Source organism: Neovison vison, chromosome 2 (assembly GCF_020171115.1).
Source record: "Neovison vison isolate M4711 chromosome 2, ASM_NN_V1, whole genome shotgun sequence".
Taxonomy (NCBI): Eukaryota; Metazoa; Chordata; class Mammalia; order Carnivora; family Mustelidae; genus Neogale; species Neogale vison.
In genome coordinates, this window is record NC_058092.1 from 204259688 (window position 1) to 204282246 (window position 22559).

A 22559-nucleotide genomic window follows, 5' to 3' on the forward strand; every position below is an offset into this window, starting at 1 on the left:
TAAGGTTAGGAACACGGCAGGGATGTCCATTATCACCACTGCTATTCAACATAGTACTAGAAGTCCTAGCCTCAGCAATGAGACAACAAAAAGAAGTTAAAGGCATCCAAATTGGCATAGAAGAAGCAAACTATCACTTTTTGCAGATGATATGATACTATATGAGGAAAACCCAAAAGGCTCCACTCCAAAATTGCTAGTACTTGTACAGGAATTCAGGATATAAAATCAATGCACAAATATCAGTTCTATTTCTCTACACCAACAACAAGACAGAAGAAAGATAAATTAAGAAGTCAATCCCGTTTACAGTTGCACCCAAAACCATAAGATACCTAGGAATAAACCTAACCAAAGAGGCAAAGAATCTGTACTCAGAAAACTATAAAGTACTCATGAAGGAAATTGAAGAAGACACAAGGATATGGAAAAATGTTCCATGCTCCTGGATTGGAAGAATAAATATAGTGAAAATGTCTATGCTACCTAAAGCAATCTACACATTTAATGCCATTCCTATCAAAATCCCATCCATTTTTTTCAAAGAAATGGAACAAATAATCCTAAAATTTATATGGAACTTAAAAAGACCTCAAATAGCCAAAGGAATATTGAAAAAGAAAGCCAACGTTGGTGGCATCACAATTCTGGACTTTTAGCTCCATTACAAAGCTGTCATCATCAAGAAAGTATGGTACTGGCACAAAAACGGACACATAGATCAATGGAACAGAATAGAGAGCCCAGAAATAGACCCTCAACTTTATGGTCAACTCATCATTGACAAAGCAGGAAAGATTGTCCAATGGAAAAAAGATATTTTGTTCAACAAATGGTGTTGGGAAAATTGGACAGCCACATGCAGAAAAGTGAAATTGGACCATTTCCTTATATCACACACGAAAATAGACTCAAAATGGATGAAGGACCTCAGTGTGAGAAAGGAATCCATCAAAATCCTTGAGGAGAACACAGGCAGCAACCTCTTCGACCTCAGCCGCAGCAACCTCTTCCTGGGAACATCGCCAAAGGCAAGGGAAGCAAGGGCAAAAATGAATTATTGGGATTTCATCAAGATCAAAAGCTTTTGCACAGCAAAGGAAACAGTTAACAAAACCAAAAGACAACTGACAGAATGGGAGAAGGTATTTGCAAATGACATATCAGATAAAGAACTAGTATCCAAAATCTATAAAGAGCTTAGCCAACTCAACACCCAAAGAACAAATAATCCAATCAAGAAATGGGCAGAGGACGTGAATGGACATTTTTGCAAAGAAGAAGACATCCAGATGGCCAACAAACACATGGAAAAGTGCTCCACATCACTTGGCCTCAGGGAAATACAAATCAAAACCACAATGAGATACCACCTCACACCAGTCAGAATGGCTAAAATTAACAAGTCAGGAAATGACAGATGCTGGCGAGGATGCGGAGAAAGGGGAACCCTCTTACACTGTTGGTGGGAGTGCAAGCTGGTGCAACCACTCTGGAAAACATCATGGAGGTTCCTCAAAAAGTTGAAAATAGAGCTACCTTATGACCCAACAATCACACTACTGGGTATTTACCCTAAAGATACAAATGTAGTGATCCAAAGGGGCACGTGCACCCGAATGTTTATAGCAGCAATGTCCACAATAGCCAAATTATGGAAAGAACCTAGATGTCCATCAACAGATGAATGGATAAAGAAGGTGTGGTGTATATATACAATGGAATACTATGCAGCCATCAAAAGAAATGAAATCTTGCCATTTGCAACTACATGGATGGAACTAGAGGATATTACGCTAGTGAAATAAGTCAATCGGAGAATGACAACTATCATATGATCTCCCTGATATGAGAAAGTAGAGATGCAACATGGGGGATATGGGGGCTAGGAAAAGAATAAACGAAACAAGATGGGATTGGGATGGAGACAAACCATAAGAGACTCTTAATCTCACAAAACAAACTGAGGTTTGCTGGGGGGAGGGGGGTCAGTACAGGTGGTTGGGGTTATGGACATTGGGGAGGGTATGTGCTATAGTGAGTGCTGTGAAGTGTGTTAACCTGGCAATTCACAGACCTGTACACTTGGGGATAAAAATATATTATATGTTTATAAAAAATTTTAAAAATTAAGAAAAACAAAAAACAGAGCATCCAGAAATAAGCCCACAACTCTATGGTCAATTAATCTTTGACAAAGGGGAATGAATATACAGTGAAGAAAAGATGGTCTCTTCAAAAACTGGCATTGGGAAAACTGACCAGCCACACGCAAATGAATGAAACTGGACAACCATACACAAAAATGAACTCAACGTGGACTAAAGACCTAAATGTGAGACTTGAAACCTTATCTTTGAAGACAGCACAGGCAATAATCTCTCTGACAACAGCTGTAGCACCATCCTTCTAGATAGGTCTCCTCAGGCAAGGTAAAGAAAAGCAAAATATGAACTATTGGGATTCCATCAAATAAAAAACTTTCACATAGCAAAGGAAACAACAGAACTAAAAGGCAAACTATTGAATGGGAGAAAATATGTGCAAATGACATATCTGATAAAGAGTTAGTATCCAAAATATATAAAGAACTGATACAACTCAACACCTAAAGAACAAATAATCCAATTTTAAAAAAGGCTGAGGGAAAATGTATGTTCTCCAAAGACAACATACAGATGGCCAACAGATACATGAGAAGATGTTCAACATCACTCATCATCAGGGAAATGTAAATTAAAACCACAATGGGGGGAATCTGGCTGGGTCAGTCAGTGATGCATGTGACTGCTGATCCCAGGGTTGTAATGGAGATTACTTAAAAATAAAATCTTAGGAAAATAAAAAAATTTAAAAAAAAACCCACAATGAGGTATTACCTTACAACTGTCAGAATGGCTAAAATGAAAAACACAAGAAACAATGTTGAGAAGGATATGGAGAAGAAGGAACGCTTTTGCCCTGTTTGTGGGAATGCAAACTGGTGCAGCCACTGTGGAAGACAGTATGGAAGTTCTTAAAAAAAAAAAATTAAAAATAGAACTACCCTATAATCCAGGAATCGCATCACTGGGTGTTGACCCCAAAAGTACAAAACACTAATTCAAAGGGATACATGCTCCCTTATGTTTATTACAGCATTATTTACAATAGCCAAACTATGGAAACAGTTCCACTGTCCATCAATAGAGGATAAAGAAGAAGTGGTATATATACAATAGGATATTACTCAGTCATAAAAAAGTATGAAATTTTGCCATTTGCAGCAACATGTAAAGAACTAGGGGTATAATGCTAAGTGAAATAAGTCTGTCAAATGAAGAATACCATGTGATCTCACTCATATGAAGAATTTAAGAAACAAAACAAATGAGCAAAAGAAAAAAGGAAAAGAGAGACAAACCAAGAAAAAACTCTTAACTACAGAGAACACACTGATGGTTCCCAAAGGGGCAGTGGGTAGGGCATAGGGGAAACAGGGTAAGGGATTTAAAAATACACTTATCATGGTGAAAAAAAAATAATAAAATAGGGGTGCCTAGGTGTCTCAGTGGGTTAAGCCTCTGCCTTCAGCTCAGGTCATGATCCCAGGGTCCTGGGATCAAGCCCCACATCAGGCTTTCTGCTCTGTGGGGAGCCTGCTTCCTCCTTTCTCTCTTTTTGCCTGCCTCTCTGCCTACTTGTGGTCTCTGTCTGTCAAATAAATAAATAAAATCTTTAAACAATAATAATGATAATAAAATAAAAACTATATGGTACATATGTACATAGCACTTAATTTTAATATACTTTTCATTCTTGTTCTCAGTTTTCTTTTTGCGTTAGACAACTTAAACAGTTGTCTAAATTAGACAAATTAGACAAATAAGACAAAACACATTCACAAAAGTATTTTGCAAAAAGTATTTCATTCACAAAAGCATTATTGCTTTTATGCACTAGGGAAAGCCACAGCACATGATGAGAAGAACTTAAGTCCTCAATATCAGATATGTTCTTCAAGGAAAGAGAAAACAAAAAAAAAAAAAAAGAGAGAGAAAAAAAATTCTAATATTTGTATAGAACCACACAAGACCTCAAATAGTCAAAGCAATCTTGAGAAAGGAAACAAAGCAGGAGATGTCACATTTCCTAATTTCAAACTACACTATAAAGATACTATAATTAAAATGGTATGGTACTGGCATAAAAATAGACCTGTGCACACCAATATGAGGAACAGAGTAGAGAGCCCAGAAATAAACTCACATTTATACAGTTAACTGTTTTTGATAAGGGAGCCTAGAATATTCATTGGGAAAAGAATGGTTTCTTCAATAAGTTGTGTTGGGAAAACTGGATAATCACATACCAAAAAATGAAATTAAATCTGTATCTTACATCACTTAACAAAAAATTAACTCAAAATGTGTTAAAATTTAAACATAATATCTGAACTGTAAAGTTCCTTGAAGAAAACACAGGGGAAAGCTCCTTCACGTTGGAGCTTCACATTGGTTGTGGTAATGATTTTTGGATGAAACATCAGAAGCACAAACAACAAAATAAAAAATAAACAAGTGGGACTTATCAAACTAAAAAGTTTCTGCACAGCAAAAGAAACCACCAACAAAATGAAATGCAAGCTATGGAAATGCAGAAAACATTGGCAAACCATATATTATAGGAATAAGTATCCACAATATATAAAGAACTAATAGAACTCAATAATAAAAAAAATATTAATTTTTAAAAAAGGACAGAAGAACTGAATAGGCAGTTTTCCAAAGAAGATATACAGATGGCCAGTAGACACAAGAAAAGATGTTCAACATCACTCATCATCAGGGAAATACCAATCAAAACAATGATGAGATGTAATCTTATACCTGTTAGACCAACTATCAAGAAGATGAGATAACAGGTGATGATGAGGATGTAGAAAAAAAGGAGCATTTGTGCACAGTTCAGTATGTAAACATAAACTGGTTCAGCTATCAAGGAATACAGAATAAAGTTTTCTCAAAAAATTAAAAGTAGAACTATCATTTGATCCACCAATCCCACCTCTGTGTATGTATCCAGAAGAAAGAAAAGCAGGACATTAAGATACCTGTACTCTCATATTCACTGCAGCATTACTCAAGATAGCCAAGGTATGTAAACCACCTAAGATGAATGGACAAAAAAAATGTGATATATACATACAACAGAACAATATTCAGAAAAAGGGAAATCCTCTTATTTGCAAGAATGTGAATGGGCCTTGAGGGCCTTGTACTATGTGAAAGAAGTCAGACAGAGAATGACAAATACTGTATGATATCATGCATGTGTGGAATCTAAAACAGCCAAACCTGTAGAAGCAGAGAGTAGAATAGTGGTTGCCAGAGGCTCAGGACTGGGGCAATGAGGGAGATGTTGGTCAAAGGGTACAAACTTGCAGTTAGAAGTTCTGGAGATCTAAAGCAGAGCACAGTGATGAGAGTGGACAAGACTGTATGACATACTTCAAAGCTGCTCAAAGGCTAGATCACTACGTGATCCAAATGGGCACGTGCACCTGAATATTTATAGCAGCAATGTTCACAATAGCCAAACTATGGAAAGAACCTAGATGTCCATCAACAGATGAATGGATAAAGAACATGTGGTATGCAAACACACACACACACACACACGCACACACACACACACGCACACACACATACTGGAACACTATACAGCTGTCAAAAGAAAAGAAATCTTGCTATTTGCAATGATGTAGATGGAACTAGAGGGTATTATTCAGCAAAATAAGTCAATCGGATAAAGACAATTATCATATGATCTCTCTGATATATGATATATATTTGAGAGGCAGGGAGGGGAGTTTGGGGGGTAAGGAAGGTGAAAAATGAAACAAGATGGGATCAGGAGGGAGACAAAACATAAGAGACTCTTTTTTTTTTAAAGATTTTATTTATTTATTTGTCAGAGAGGGAGAGAGAGCAAGCACAGGCAGACAGAGAGGCAGGCAGAGGCAGAGGGAGAAGCAGGCTCCCTGCCGAGCAAGGAGCCTGATGTGGGACTCGATCCCAGGACGCTGGGATCATGACCTGAGCCGAAGGCAGCTGCTTAACCAACTGAGCCACCCAGGCGTCCCCATAAGAGACTCTTAATCTCACAAAACAAACTGAGGATTGCTGGGGATAGGGAGGTAGGGAGAGGATGGTCAGGTTATGGATATTGGAGAGGGTATGTGATATGGTGAGTGCTGTGAAATGTGTAAGCCTGACAATTCACAGACCTGTACCCCTGGGCAAATAATACATTATATGTTAATAAAAATAATTAGTTTTAAAAAGTTCTCACTACAAAAAAGAAGAGATAATTAGGTGACTTAATAGAGGTGTTTACTAACACTATGGTGGTAATCACACTGTACTATGTATCCAATGAACACACTGTACCCCTTAAACCTACATTGTATGTCAATTCTATCTCAATAAAATAAAAATTATAAAATAAAATTTTATAAGATGCTCAATTTTGTATAGACAATAATATTCCAGAGATTTGGTCAATAGGGTTCTGAGATTCTTCCCTCAGTACAAACAACTACTTTGTTTAAAATATTCTGTTGAAACATATGTATGCTAATATTCATCAATAAGAAATGCCTGTGTAGCAGACTTTCTGCTTTATGAAAAGATATAAAACATCTGGCCGCCCATTAGGAACATAACTCAAACCCCAGTGATACCAAATCTGTGGTATAAACATATGTTTTACTACTCTTGCTTTTCAAACAACATACAGTCTTATGATCAGTGTCTTTCAAGATAGCCATTTAGCAGAATGGTCTCCATGGTAACAACATGAACACGCTGATTTGTATGTGCTTTCTTATCTAAGGCTGAATGACCAAGGTAGACCACTTGGCAGCTGATGTTTTCCATTACAACATATGCTCCCCACAGAGCTCAGAAAATTGCTCCTCAGTCAATCTGAACCAGTTGATGTGGTAGCCAAAATGGCTGGTTGATCTTGCTGAGGCTCTGGATATTTGGGGCTTCTTACAGACCATAACAGACCCATTTTATTTACCATATGGTTGTCAAACTGTCAGCGCACTAGTTATGATTACAGACCTCACAGAATAATCGGCTGCAAGAAAGAGAATTGGGTAAAATCATGTGGATAATCTTGTAGATGATCTGCGCAAAAACTAAAAGCATTTAAAACATGTGGATAAGGAATGTTTTTATATTTTTATTCAGATATTTAATCTCAGAGAGACACAAAACAAATTTTTCATGTGTAGTGATTCCGAAGTAGGATGATGACTGCTGCTTTTCTTATCTTCACCTACGCTGGCTCTAAAATTTAGTCTCAGGAAGAGAGTAGTGATTTTTATGAGTGAAAATGGCATATGAAAGCTGATCAGTAAGAATTAGTTCAGTGAATGAATGAAAAACAAATGCAGATCAATATTTTTTAACAAGAAGTCCCTGATTGGAAATTCAATAGAGTATATTGATTAAAATATATTTGTAGTTTCACAATTTGTAATATAGAATCACAAGAATTTAGTTTTTAATCTAGTGAGAAAGTTTATAAATAGAAATGAATAAATATGAGGCTAATAGAGATTATGCAACTCAGTAAAAGATACAGAACAGCTAAGTAGTAGATTGTAATCAAGTCTAAGGTTTTCTAATGCTAAGTCTCATCTCCTTTAAAATTCAATATAGTCCCCAATATAGTAGATGAATTTGACATATTGCTAAGGAAAACAATGAAGGGAGATTTTATCCATTTTCCTCACTGCTGTTTCTGAGAAGTTGTTGAAAAAATAAATGTTTAAAGTCACAAATTCTAAAAACAAAATTTTAAGAATTTTTTAGATAGAAAAGAAGCTTTTAAATAAAACACAAAAAAGGATAAACCTTAAGGAAAAGATTCCTATTGCATTAAAATTCAACTTTTCTTTATTACAAAGGACCCACAAATGAACTTAAAAAGAAGTTATTTGCAATGCATACAACCCAAAAGAACTGTAACTCTTAATTTTTAGGGAAACTAAAATTGAATGATCTAACAGAAAAAAATGGACAAAGGAACAGCAGTATGATAGAATCGTTGACTTTGCTGGGATTACAAATTCAACAATACTAGGAAATACAGATTTCACCAATAAAACCATTTCATGTAAGCTGTTTCAGTAGTCTTAGAACCCTAGAGAGAACACTGACCAATAAACAGTGGCTTTGATTGGAGATAGCCAGCTCAGGACCCTCATTCAGGGAAAGAGCCAGAGAAAATAAAAACATTCACTTCACTCCCTTACCTCATTCTGATCTCTTCCTAGAGTTCCCTATTGGTTAAACCTAACCAGAAATCAGAGGGGTATGAACCTGCTGATACAGTCCATATGGCTACACTTCCAGCACAGGTAGTAGGTGAAAACGGTAAAGAGTTTATCTAGAGAAATTAAAGATATTTGGTAGAGAGGCTCTGATGCTTGGTGACCAAAAAAATTGACAAATGTCTGTTATTATTAAGTCTTTGTTAAAAAGTATTTAAAACACTATTTAAAAATCTTTAATAGGGAGGAGCACCTGGGTGGTTCGGTCAGTTAAGCCCCCAACTCTTGCTTTTGGCTCAGGTCATGATCTCATGGGTCCTAAAATCGAACCCCATGTCCGGCTCCACACTCACTGCAAAGTCTGCTTGAGATTTTCTTTCTTCTCCTCCCTCTGGCCCTCCGCCTCCTCACACACATGTGCATGTGTGTGTTCCTGTGTGTGCATGTGCATTTTCTCTCTCTCAAGTAAATAAAATCTTTAAAAAATCCTTAATGGGGAATTTAAAACTTCTTTTACATTATTATAAAAAGTCTAGTTTTAAACACTATATAATAAACCTGTCTTTTGATTTAAGTGCATAGATTTTCTTCTGAGAACATATTTTACAAAACAACATATTCTAAAATTAGATTACAAAAATGGGGCATTTTAGCAAAACCATTTTCAAATAGTTTTTTACTACTTCACAAAAAGAGTCCTTGAGGGATAAGTATTTTTAAAATAATTTCTAGAAACAGTATAGAGAAGTATATTTATTCTCTCTGTTCTACAAGATTCTTTTATGTTCTATAATTTGTTTTTATCTTAACACTATCTGCTTTGGGCCTTTGTAAATAGTAATCTAAAATGTAAGAATTCATTTTACTCACTTGGCTACTCTTTTAATTACACTTTTGATGGTACTGAAGGAGCATCCTCACAACCTAGTTCTCTCTGGATTTAGACGGAAGTGTATAAATTGAAGTCCAGTGGAAGTACTTCCAACAGTGTTCCAATGAGTTTCGAAATGGCTTTCTTCACTATATGAGCCATGTAGCATCCATATTCATTAAGATAACCCAAACTACTACTTAAAGTTTTAGTTCTTAGCTCAACTCATCCAATATTTATATCTTGAATATCTTCTAAATGTTCTAGATGTTTGGGCTATATCACTAAATTATATAGAAAGATTCCTGTGGTCTTGAAGCTCACCTTCTAGCAGTGGAGACAAACAATAAATAATAAATATAATAAATCCATAAACTGCATAGTACATTAGAAGTGGATGTAAGCTGTAGAGGAAAGAAAAAGGAGAGCAGGATAAGAAGGACTGGGATAAGGAACAGGTTGCAGAATCAGTATTAGCTCCATTGATTGACAAGGCAATATGTGTACCGAGATTTGAAATGTTAGAGTTAGCCAATGATATAGCTGGAGGAAAAAACTGCTAGAATCCTTTTACATCTTCTTCTTTAAAAAAAAATAATTTATCTATTTTCCAGAGATAGAGCAAGAGAGAGAAAGAGCACAAGCAGGGGGAGCAGCAGGCAGAGGGAGAAGCAGGCTTCTTGCTGAGCAATGAGCCCTATAGCAGGACTTGATCCCAGGACTCTGGGATCATGACCTGAGGCAAAGACAGATGCTTGACTAATTGTGCACTGAGGAATCCCTCTTTTACATCTTCTAATGGGGAGCTTATCAAGGTTTCATTTTCAAGTTCCTCATAATCATAGATGATATTTTGATGTTTTTTTTATTATGAGTATAGCTTTTTAAAGATAGTCAATGAATCATCATACTTAGTCAGTTATTCGCTTTTGTGTTACCCCCACATACCATTTTTACTCATGGTATTATTATTTGAGGCCAATCAGTCCCAATGACTGACTTGTCTAAGATATAGACAATCTTATTAATGAGTCACTGCCTAATATCCTGCATGATTCAAGAATATCTTGAAACAACAGTTATCTGGATTGCCAAATCCAGGAAGAAGATTAAAGGACATTCTTTAAATAGATATAGTCAGTACTACAGCATCTAATTAAACAGATTTCTATTAGGGGGTGAAAATGTCATTACATTGGCTTTGGTGATGCTGTGATTAGTCATTCAAGGAAACGTGCCTAAGCCAAATGAAAGTCCAAACAGTCATGAGCTTTCTAATAACATGGCTACTCTAGAATTCTTCCTCAAAGATCAACATCAGGTTCTGAGCAATAATTTTCAGAAAGTATCACATTCTAGTTTTTGAAAACTCAGACAACACCAGCACCATTATTTTATCTGTTATTCTACCATATTTCTGGCCAATTAAAATGTGTCAGAGATTACTAGAAGTGTTTCTTTTGGAAGGGATGTGGTTCAAATTTTCAATCCCTTTGGAAATGAGGGAAAACACAGCACCTTCACACAATGCTGGTGTGATATAAGTTATTACAAGTACCCTGGAGGATAATTTGCAATTAGGTACAAAAAGTCTAAAAAAGCATATTCTCTTTAATTCAGCAATCCAACTTCCAGGGATAGAGGTATTCTAAAGAAACAATGACAGCTATACATTTAATTTCATGTGAAAATGATGTTTGTTGTAGAACTTTTAAGATAGTGGAATATTAGAAACAATCATGTTCTGTCACTGTTAGAAGCATGTGGGAGCATGTCAATAATTGGTAACAAAGTATGCAATAGCTACACAGAGCCATCAACCATGCCATCAACTATGCAATAATGTATTTGGGAATACTTGAAACCAGAAAATATCATTATATTTAATTTTTAAAAAGTTAAAAATGGCATATAAATTATAAATTTGTTTTATGCACATAAGCATATACATATATGTATATATATATGCATGCATATATATTTGTATATACATATACACACATTATATATATAATATATATACACATACATATATATACACACACACACGATGTAGAAAGAGAAAAGACAGACACAGAGACAATGAATTTTAGATAACATTAGGCTATAAGAAACATTAGATTCCCATATCTCTCTAATTCTAATTTAATATCCTCCAAGCTTCCACTCATTGGATAATTAGACAATTTAATCTGTCATTGTTAGGGCCTCCTGCTACCTCAAACAAACTTAAAAATAATATTGGATTTAAGTGATACCAGGAAATATATGTAGGGACCAGGTTATAAATCCACAGTTGTTAGCATCTCTTCCTTAGTCCTAAGTGACACCTTATTCTTATCAAGTATGGCCCCTACCATTTGTCTCTCAAGCACTACAGCTTCTGGAAGTTTCAGGGATATTTCTTTCTTTCTTTCTTTTCTTTTTTTTTTTTTTTTTTAAAGACTTTATTTATTTATTTGACAGAGATCACAAGTAGGCAGAGAGTCAGGCAAAGAGAGAGGAGGAAGCAGGCTCCCCATCCGGCAGAGAGCCCAATGCGGGGCTCAATCCCAGAATCCCAGGATCATGACCTGAGCTGAAGGCAGAGGCTTTATAACCCACTGAGCCATCCAGATGCCCCAGGGATATTTCTCATAGTCAGCGCCATCCCCCCCATTGGCACACTATTGGCACCCTATAGTTATTTGGCACCCTATAATTATTTCTCAATGTGGAGATCCCCCACTTCATGGAAAAGAATTAAATTTTGCCTGGTTCTTTGCTTTTAACTCTTTTTCTCAAACTCCTCCCTTTAGAGACACATTGATCCTCAGAAAGGGAACTGAGTCCAAAATCTCTTGACTTTCACAATGGTTTTGGAAGAATTAACAGGGAAACCAATTCTTTTTCCTGTTCAGAGAAGTAGGGCAAAGAGAGCTTAGCACCTGTTTATTTCTTGATTGCAAATCCTATTATATAAACAACGTAGAAAAAATTTAAGATTAGAGAGGTAGACAACAAAACAGTGTTCATCATTGGGTGCAAGGATAGTGAGTAGTTTTTAGTTAGTAGGATTTTTCTTTTTGAGCTTTTACTTACTCATTCATTTAAATAATCTCTACCCCCAACATGGGGCTTGAACTCACAACCCTGAGATCAAAATTCACACACTTTTCTGACTGAGACATCCAGGTGCCCTAATAAGGTTGCTTTTTACTTTACGTATTTTCCTAATTTTCTACAACAAATGTACAAAAATAGATAAAAATTATAATCAGAAAAAAATAAACATTTCATGTTTAATGGAAAAACCACCCTAAAGTAAATTGATAGTTGCCCCCCCACTTCAAGAAGAATCATCAGGTATACTGGCATAAGAATATGCTAAATGCTTATTAGCCAGGAATTATTCACAGTCAATGTGACAAGTCTAACCAGATCAAATGCAGAATCCCAGAGACTATATATGGACAGAAAGCATGTGGAACCACAGAACACATGAGGCTGAGATTGAGATTTTAAAAAGTACATATATATATAAGGGTGAGGACAGAGAGACAATTCCCTTGGAACTGAACAAAGCAGTACTTAGCCCTTTATGGAAAGCCTACTTTTGAATCTTAAAATATAAACGGCAACAAAGGGAAACAGTAGTTAGGTAGTAGAGAAGAATCTGTTGGCATTTTGTCCAGGGCTATGATGTGGAAAAGGAAAAACAATTTCAAAAAATTTCAAAAAAACAAATTCAAAATAAATATTGGAGAACAGATTCTGTACTACCATAGTTTTTCCTATCATATCCAGTCAGCAACATACTAATCTCTGTAGAGCTTTCCTCCAAATTAATTCCTAGAGAATTATCTTAAGACCAATATTACTGCCTTTCTTGACCATTTACTCATCCACAGACCCAACAATTTTGAGGGCATAGCACAGTTCTAAAGAGACATTAGCAGGATAAGAGAATAGAGAGGAAAACCAATATAGATATGGTGGATGGGTCTCAGAAGTATTTCAGAAGATCTCATAATGCAGAACAACATTTTTTTCTTAGTCCTATGGATAATAAGAGACCATGATAAGTTTTGAACAGGGGAATAGCCATGTCAAAATATGGTTTCCAGTAACATGAATTTAGCAGCAGGAAAGATTGGGTGGGGAAAACTCTGGAGCAAAAATAAAACAAAAGATAACATAAATAGTTAAGTGGATATAATGCTGCTGCTTACCAAATGGATGTAAGGATAGCGGTTTTCATTCCAACCGTGTCTACTCTTATTTTGGTGACTTTAACATTCCAACTAGCACCCTGGTTCTTTAGTGTGTGATTTCCTCATTTCTTCTTCTTCTTCTTCTTTTTTTTTTAGATTTTATTTATTTATTTGACAGAGAGAGACACAGTGAGAGGGAACACAAGCAGAGGTAGTGGGAGAAGGAGAAGCAAGCTTCCCATTGAGCAGGGAGCCTGATGTGGGGCTCCGTCCCAGGACCCTGGGCTCATGACCCAAGACAAAGGCAGCCATTTAATTACTGAGCCACCCAGGTGCCCCAATTTCCTTACTTCTTACTAGTCCTTACTCCACCATTTTTTCTACCACTCACTCACATAGTCACATTCTAGCTTTTGTCAATACAAAAAGTGGCACTATTCCATAGGACCCATCTGTCACTTCATGGTTCAGCAGGATGGATTTAGTTTCTCTGGCTGGAGAGGTGGGAGGTACTTCATCCTTCTCCACTCCAAGTGTGTTCCTCCTACAGGGTAGGAAATAACTGTCTTTGATAAAGGAAGACAGTATCATGTATCATGGCTGATTAGTATAATGCCACACTAAGGAAAAAATGTCAGATCAAGAACTCAATTCCTCTCACTACTTTTATTTCTTATTACATGAACTTGTAAGAATATGCAGACTTATGGCTCTTACTTCCCATGACTCCATTTTTTCATGGGGTTTATAACCAGTTCTATTGATTTTGGACTGTAAGTTCCAAGACAAGGGCTTCATGATTACACTAAACTCTCTGGTTATCAGTTTTTACAACTGGTCCCCAGAGATGTGGGATGCATATTTGTGAGAAGTAGGTCAAAAGCCCCTTATTTTAATCATAGTAGATTTAGGGAAGGATTTTCTTTTCTGAAGTTGCATTGATTGAGATCTGGTCACTCAGAATAAGGCTTAGTGACATAACTATTTCCATCCAAGTTTAAATTCTACATTTCTCTGTTGTTAAGATGTTTTTCTCTATCAGTTAAATCATAAAGACATATTTTGTCACATGTCAAGAAAAACTGAGTCAAATCAATTCCTCTTTAGAATAATAGTATAAATCAATAAAATCTGTTGATAAGGACTTGTAATGAATCTGAAATGTTAAAACATTTCTTAGTTGTAAATTCAATCCTCTTTACAATCCTCTTTGAGAAGTGGTTGAGGTTCCTTGGGTATATCTCTTTATTCATATGTAAGATGAAAATAAATATATTTTAAATTATAATGAATTTTCTATTGGAAATCCCTATTCATGGGGAATGAGAGAATCTTTTTAAAAAATGTTTAAGCCAATCCTTTCCTAAAACCATAAGAGGTTCAGATTACAAATTTTAGAGTTGAAAAAGCAAGGAGTAATTTCAGGCTACTCTGATTTATCTTTTAAATTTGCATATACCTTAGTCTGACAAACTAAATTTTCTCAGTCTCTGTAGAATTTAATGTCTGACCTATACAATGCACAAGTCATCTTATTGTTTTATTTTTTTAAGTATCTTTTCTTTTAAATTTTGTACTTAAATTCCAGTTAACATACAGTGAAATACTAGTTTCAGGTGTAGAATTTAATGGTTCAACCCTTAACATACAATAGCCAGAGATCATCATAATACACTCCTCAATCCTTATCACCTATTTAAGCCCTCCCACCCGCCCATCTCCCCTCTAGTAACCATCAGTTTATTCTCTATAGTTTAGAGTCTATTTCTTAGTTTTCCTCCATTCCCCCATATGTTCTTTCATTTTGTTTCTTAAATTCCACATATGAGTGAAGTCCTACAGTATTTGTCTTTCTCTGACTGGCTTATTTTGCCTAGCATAATACTTTCTAGCTCCACCCACATTGTATGTGTGTATATATACACATACAATACATACATACATATATATGCATACATATATATACACATATACAATATATACATATTTATACATATACATATATGTATATATACCACTTTTTCTTTATCCATTAATGAGTAGATAGACATTTGGGCTCTTCTCAAAATAATGCTGCTGTAAACATCGAGGTGCATGCATCCCTTTAAATTATGATTTATGTATCCTTTGGGTAGGTACCTAAGAGGCAGTTGCTGGACAGTAGTATAGTTCTATCTTTAACTTTTCCAGGAACCTCCATACTGTCTTCCACAGTGGCTGCACCAGCTTGCATTCCCACCAACACTGTAAGAGGGTTCTTTTTTATCTGTATCCTCGCTAATGCCTGTTGTTTCCTGTGTTGCTACTAAGTATCTTCTAAGGGGCTCCTGGGTGGGTCAGTTGGTTAAGTGTCTGACTTTGGCTCAGGTCATGATCCCAGGATCCTGGGATCGAGCCCCACTTCAGGCTCCACTGTTCTGGGGGGGGGCGGTCTGCTTCTCCCTGTCCCTCTGCCTCTTGCCCCTCTTGAGCTCTCTCTTTCTCTCAAATAAATAAAATCTTTTTTTAAAAAAGTCTCTTTTAGGGGCGCCTGGGTGGCTCAGTGGGTTAAAGCCTCTGCCTTCAGCTCAGGTCATGATCCCAGGGTCCTGGGATCGAGCCCCTCGTCAGGCTCTCTGCTCAGCAGGGAGCCTGCTTCTACCTCTCTCTCTGCCTGCCTCTCTGCGTGACTCTCTGCCCACTTGTGATCTCTGTCAAATGAATAAATAAAATCTTTTTTAAAAAGTCTCTTTTAAGGAAAGAGACCATTTCTCTTTGTTTTTAGAATTTTCCTCAGCACTTAGCATTATCCTTGAAACATGGTAGGTGCTGAATAAATATAATCAGAGCTATTCTTCCTAATATAGTTTCTGGTGTATTTGATTAGGTGTTTCCAAACCTGCACCTCGCAGAATCAGTTGGATAACTTGAAATCCGAGTTTCCCCTGACTTTCTGGAATCACATGGGGGAAAGAGTCCATAGACACTGATGTAGCCTCTCCATGACATTGGGCGTTGCTCATTACTTTCAACACTTAACATCTAACAGCCAGTGCTCATCATAAACTATTAACTGAAATCATAATTACCACCCAGCCTTCTCCACCTTCCCTCTCTCAAACCCCCTGCCACAAAACCACTGTCAGGGGTTCTTGCTGAGGCTGAATTCATTTACATGCTAAAGAATAAGGTGTTTAAATGCCATGGCCAAAATTAGCACTTAGCTTTGTATTTCCTAGGATACCACATATAAAATGAAACATCCACATAAAACATAAGATAGGAAAGACTTAGGAATTTGGAGTATGAAGGCTTGGGTTATGGAACCTCTTTTGGTTTTCACCAATTTGCATAAGAAACTTCACAAGAAAACTTCAGTTTTCTCATTTGCAAAATGGGAGTGATGACAGTACATGGTAGGTTTGTGAAGATTAAGGAGACATACATGTGCCTCCCCCAGTGAAGGTACTAACCTACTGGTCTCAGTGTGCCACACTTCCTCTGAGACCACGGACATGACTTTCCTCTCTTAGGGAGGTGGGGAGAGCATCTCAGGTGGCACTTAACCTTGTGTCCACACTGACTCAGCAATCGGCAACCTCTGCCACTCCCATCCCCTGCCGCATGCTCCCCAGGATCCCTATCAAGTTCACTCCAAGTTCTAAGACATCACACACAGACTCGAAATCCTTTAAATGCAATATAATGCAACAGCAAGGGGAAAGAGAAATGAACTGTGAGATTTATGTAATAAATGTGTGGGAGCAGAGAGGTGAGGCTGGAATCATCATAAAAGAATTAAGTCTTAAGGATATGGTTTTTATGTCTCACTAATATCCTTCATTAATTATCTAAATATCAGCCTACTTAACTAAACAAGAAAGAGGAAAGCGTAATTTACCCATGAAAAATGTCTCAAGTGTTCTAGATCCATTGAAAGATTGGTGTAGGGGGATTAAAAAACATGGATACCTCCAGAGCTTGGAAGAGCATATAATTAGAGTTCCAACAATAACGTGAATAGCATAGAATACTGTGAAACTTCTCACCTGTAGAGTTCTCATTCGCTCTTCGCCATAACTCTCTGAGATAGACAAGGAAGATGTTATTGTCCCCAGTGTACAGATGAGAAACTCCAACACTGTCCAAAGGCACTAAGTCATGCTGCGGAGTGAACCCAAATTTCAGTGGATTACAATGACAAGGGCTTATTTCTTACTCACATAAACAACTGTTGTCTCTTATCTCTTTCATTATAGGACATGGACTGAAGCAGCAACCCTGTCTCATGTGCATGGCTGAGGTAAAATGGCAATAGTAGAACCCCACTGTAGCTTTTAAAGCTTTCACTGGAGTTTAGCATACTATATTCTGCTGACATTTCATTGGCTAAAGCGAATCATGTGTCCAAGACTGTTGTTAGGAGGAGGGGGAATATAATCCTCTTATAGGAAAGAGAGTAAACCTGGGAACAACAGCATGCACAGAAACAGAAATGAGAGTTGGAATTAAAAGTGGGGTTTTCAGATCCTCAGATGTAGACACGAACATCACCAGTGGTGAATGAGCACAGCAGGTGCTGAAAAATAATCCACTGAGTGAGTGAAGGAGAGAAAAAAAGGATGGAGAATGTTACCCATTCATTTTCTCCTTCCCTATGTGAGGATTCTTTTGGATAATTATTGAAACGTACAATAGCTAGACATCAACCAAACGGTATTTTAGATGCCTACACACACCTTAGGACTTTGTCAGATTGAGCCAAGGAGAGGAGGACTATTACCAGAAATGTACCAACACGATCTAAAATGCATGCCACAACAGGAATATCTGTCCATGTGATATTAAGCACTGCTATCCTTTAAGAATAGACCTTGAATGAAGAATAAAGATACTAATTCTTACCAGTAGGAACATTGAGAATGATTGACAGGAGACCCAAAATTTCTGATTTTGATTCCTATACAAATATGCTCATATGAATGAAATAAAAGATTGAGTTTGTAAAGTGTATTGTTAAGAATGCACACCTATGTAACAAAATGAAAAACTGATTATTTTAATTTACCCTTTTCCCACAATTAGACTGACAACCTTTTTGCTTCGTCATTTAACAAGTATTTACTGTGTGAACATTATATGCCAAGAACTAGTTAAGATATGAGATATAAATTTAAAAAGAAATAAAAACTCCTTGCTCACATAAAACTTCCTTTTGGTGCAATAAATGTAATTATTCCTCTGTCTGCATGTACAAGAAAATAAAATATATAGAGAGTCAGAAGGTAATAAATTCTATAGAAAAAAAAAATGAAAGGAATAAGAAATCCCTGAGGAAGCAGTTGGTTGTAGGCAAATTAATATTAAAAGGTATTTGATGTTTTCAATAGGTAGATTCAATTTTTGAGTTCAGAGAAGAGGTGCAGCTTACGATAAAATTCAAGAGTCACCAAAGTATAAATTCTTTAAAGTCCTGAGACTGAATACAATCATCAAGAGAATAACAAAGGCAAAGAGCAATGTTTACGAATCAGGGAGAAGAGAAGGAACCAGATAAGGAGACTTGTAAAGACCCGTCAGCAAGGTATGTAGAAAACCAAAAGAGTATGGTAAAATAAGGAGAAAAATAAACTCAAGATGTTTTTAAAGACTTTAAAGTGAGAACTGAAAACACACACACAAAAAAAATCCTACAGGAGAACACAGGTAGTCATTTCTCTGATATCAGCTGTAGCAACATTTTTCTAGATATGTCTCCTCAGGCAAGGGAAAGATAAGCAAAATATAAACTACTGGGACTACATCAAAATAAGAGCTTCTGCACAGCAAATGAAAGTCAACCTACAGAATGGGAAAAATTACATGAAAATGACATATCAAATAAAGGGTCAGTATCAAAAATATATAAAGAACTGATACTACTCAGGGGCATCTGGGTGGCTCAGTGGGTTAAGCCTCTGCCTTCGGTTCAGGTCATGATCCCAGGGTCCTGGGATCGAGCCCCACGTTGGGCTCTCTGCTCAGCAGAGAACCTGCTTCCTCCTCTCTCTCTCTCTCTCTCTCTCTCTCTCTGCCTGCTTCTCCCCCTACTTGTGAGTTCTATCTGTCAAATAGATTTAAAAAAATCTTTAAAGAAAAAAAAAAAGAACTGATACTACTCAACACCCAAAAAACAAATAATCCAATTAAAAATGGGCAGAAGAGGGGCACCTGGGTGGCTCAGTGGGTTGCGCCGCTGCCTTCGGCTCAGGTCATGATCTCAGGGTCCTGGGATCGAGTCCCGCATCGGGCTCTCTGCTAGGCAGGGAGCCTGCTTCCTCTCTCTCTCTCTCTCTCTCTCTCTCTGCCTGCCTCTCCATCTACTTGTGATCTCTCTCTGTCAAATAAACAAATTAAAAAAAAACTTTAAAAAAAAAAATGGGCAGAAGACATGAATAGACATTTCTCCAAAGATGACATACATATAGCCAACAGTCACATGAAAAGGTGTTCAACATCATTCATCATTAGGGAATTGCAAATTAAAACCAAAATGAAATATCATCTAACACCAGTCAGAATGGCTTAAATTGAAAACACAAGAAACAACAAGTGTTGGAAAGGACATGGAGAGAAAGGAACCTTCTTGCACTGTTGGTAGGAATGCAAATTGGTGCAACCACTGTGGAAGGTAATATGGAGGTTTCTTAAAAGAATTAAAAATAGAACTACCCTATGATCTAGTAATTTAACTACTGGGTATTTACTCAGAGAAAAGGAAAACACTGATTTGAAGAGATACACACATCACTATGTTTATCATAGCATTATTTACAATAGCCCAATTATGGAAGCAGTCCAAGTGTCAACTGATAGATAAATGGATATAGAAAAAGTGGTGTATCTATATATATATATTATTCAAACATAAAAAGATGAATCTTGCCACTTACAAAAAAGATGGATCTAGATAGTATAATGCTAAGTGAAATAAGCCAGTCAGAGAAAGACAAATACCATATGATATCATGCATATGTGGAATTTAAGAAACAAAAAAATTAACAAAGAAAAAAAGAGACAAACAAAGAAAGAAAAAAAAAAGAGAGAGAGGGAGAGAGACTTAACTATAGAGAACAACCTGATGGTTACCAGAGGTGGTGGGGGATGGATAAAAAAGGTGTTTGGGGGCTCCTGGTTGGCTCAGTGGGTTAAGCCTCTGCCTTCAGCTCAGGTCATGATTCCAGTGTCCTGCGATCAAGCCCCACGTTGGGCTCTCCGCCCCGCGGGGAGCCTACTCCCCACCCCCCCCACCTGCCTCTCTGCCTACTTGTGATTTCTGTCTGTCAAATAAATAAATAACATTTTTTTAAAAAAAGGTGTTTGGGATTAAGAGTACATTTATCATCATCAGCTCTGAGTAACGTATAGAATTAATCAATATATTGTACACTTGAAACTTAACACTGTATGTTAATGATAATGAAATTAAAGTTAAGAAATCTTACAATAATAAATAAATAGAATCAGATTCAATGCCATCGGCCAAGAATGAGGCTTAAGAATAGAAGTTAAGATAGTGTTTAAAAAGATGACAGACTCAAAATAGTCACTTATGCTAATCTCTAGGTCTCTAAACCAAGAACTAATTATACTTTTAGCTCTCTCAGAAATGGAGTTTTAAACGAGTCAATCAGGAATCTTCTGACCATGAGTTAGGTAATCTGTCAGATAGACCCCTGCCATCCCCTAAAGGAGAGTAACCTTGAAATAACCAACTTAAATTTTTTTTTTTTTTTTTTTTTTTTTTTTTTTTTGCCCAGTATAACTTCCTTGTTCCTGCTCCCTTGTGCCTATGACAATCTTCCATTTGGGGCAGCATCTTGGAGCTCCTTTCTATCTACTAGATTGGATGCTGCCCAATTCGAATGAAGTTTTGCTCAAACTCGTCAATTTTTAAATATGCCTTAGTTTATCTTTTAAAAGTTGAAAATAATTGCTGAGAAGAGACTAGGAAAATGAGCTGCTATGTGTCCTGTGGCTGGACATGTACCCCATGGTGGCTGTGGTAAGGTACAGGCAGGATTCTGTTTCAGTGAAATTAAAGTGACACAAGTTGACATGGCCATGCACTTTTCTCCAGGTCCATTCTACTGGGTGGGAGCAAAAAAAGAGTAGATGGAGTTTGATTTAAGTAGAGTTGGAATCTTGCCAGATGAAGATGATAAAGGGAGACTGTAGTAAGGCAGTCAGGAGGAGAGTACAGGGAAAGATCATGAGGGACTAGGAATTTAAGCTACCTGAGAAGGAAAATGAGAATGCAGAGGTGGCACTAGGCAGTGACAAAGTCAAAGTTTTTAGTAGGCTGCACATCTTGGAGATGTGTGTTAGAAAATGTGTGGATGCACTGTAGTTCACAGTAATCAAGAAGTCAACATGTGACCTCGTATTGAATGGGGTGAACTAGGGTTGAGAGGGAGATTATTGAAGCAGACAGTGTCAAGGAACTGAGAGACAGAAGTATTGAAGGGTCATCTGGATTCTTCATCACATGGATATTAAAATCACCAAAAATGGGGCGCCTGGGTGGCTCAGTGGGTTAAGCCACTGCCTTCGGCTCAGGTCATGATCTCAGGGTCCTGGGATCGAGTCCCACATCGGGCTCTCTACTCAGCAGGGAGCCTGCTTCCTCCTCTCTCTTTCTGTCTGCCTCTCTGCCTGCTTGTAATCTCTCTCTGTCAAATAAATAAATAACTAAATCTTTAAAAAAAAAATTGTATTAAAAAAAAAATCACCAAAAATGGTGGCAAGAATAGAATGGAAAGAGTTCACTGAACCAGAAGCTAAAAGCTGAAGGCAGTACAATGGGATTATTCAGAGTTCATGGATGACCATGGCAAAGAGAGAGTGAGTGGAGGTTCTAGTCTGAGGGCATGTAAAGTGTGTGGCAGGGAAGGGGATTAGGGAAGAGGAAAAGAAAGTGGTCTGAAGTGGCAAGGAGGAGCAAGGAGACTTCCCCGGGACCAACAGTAAGAGGGCTTGAGGCAAGATCAAATATCTACCACTTAGAGGTTCTGCAGGGGAAGCAGAATACTAAGGGGGACCCTCCTTTTACTTTGAACACAGCCACAAAAGAAACATTTTGAGAAGTCAGAAGATAATGAGGATTTTGCTTGTGGTTGACTTTGAGTTTCAGAGTGTGTAATGGAA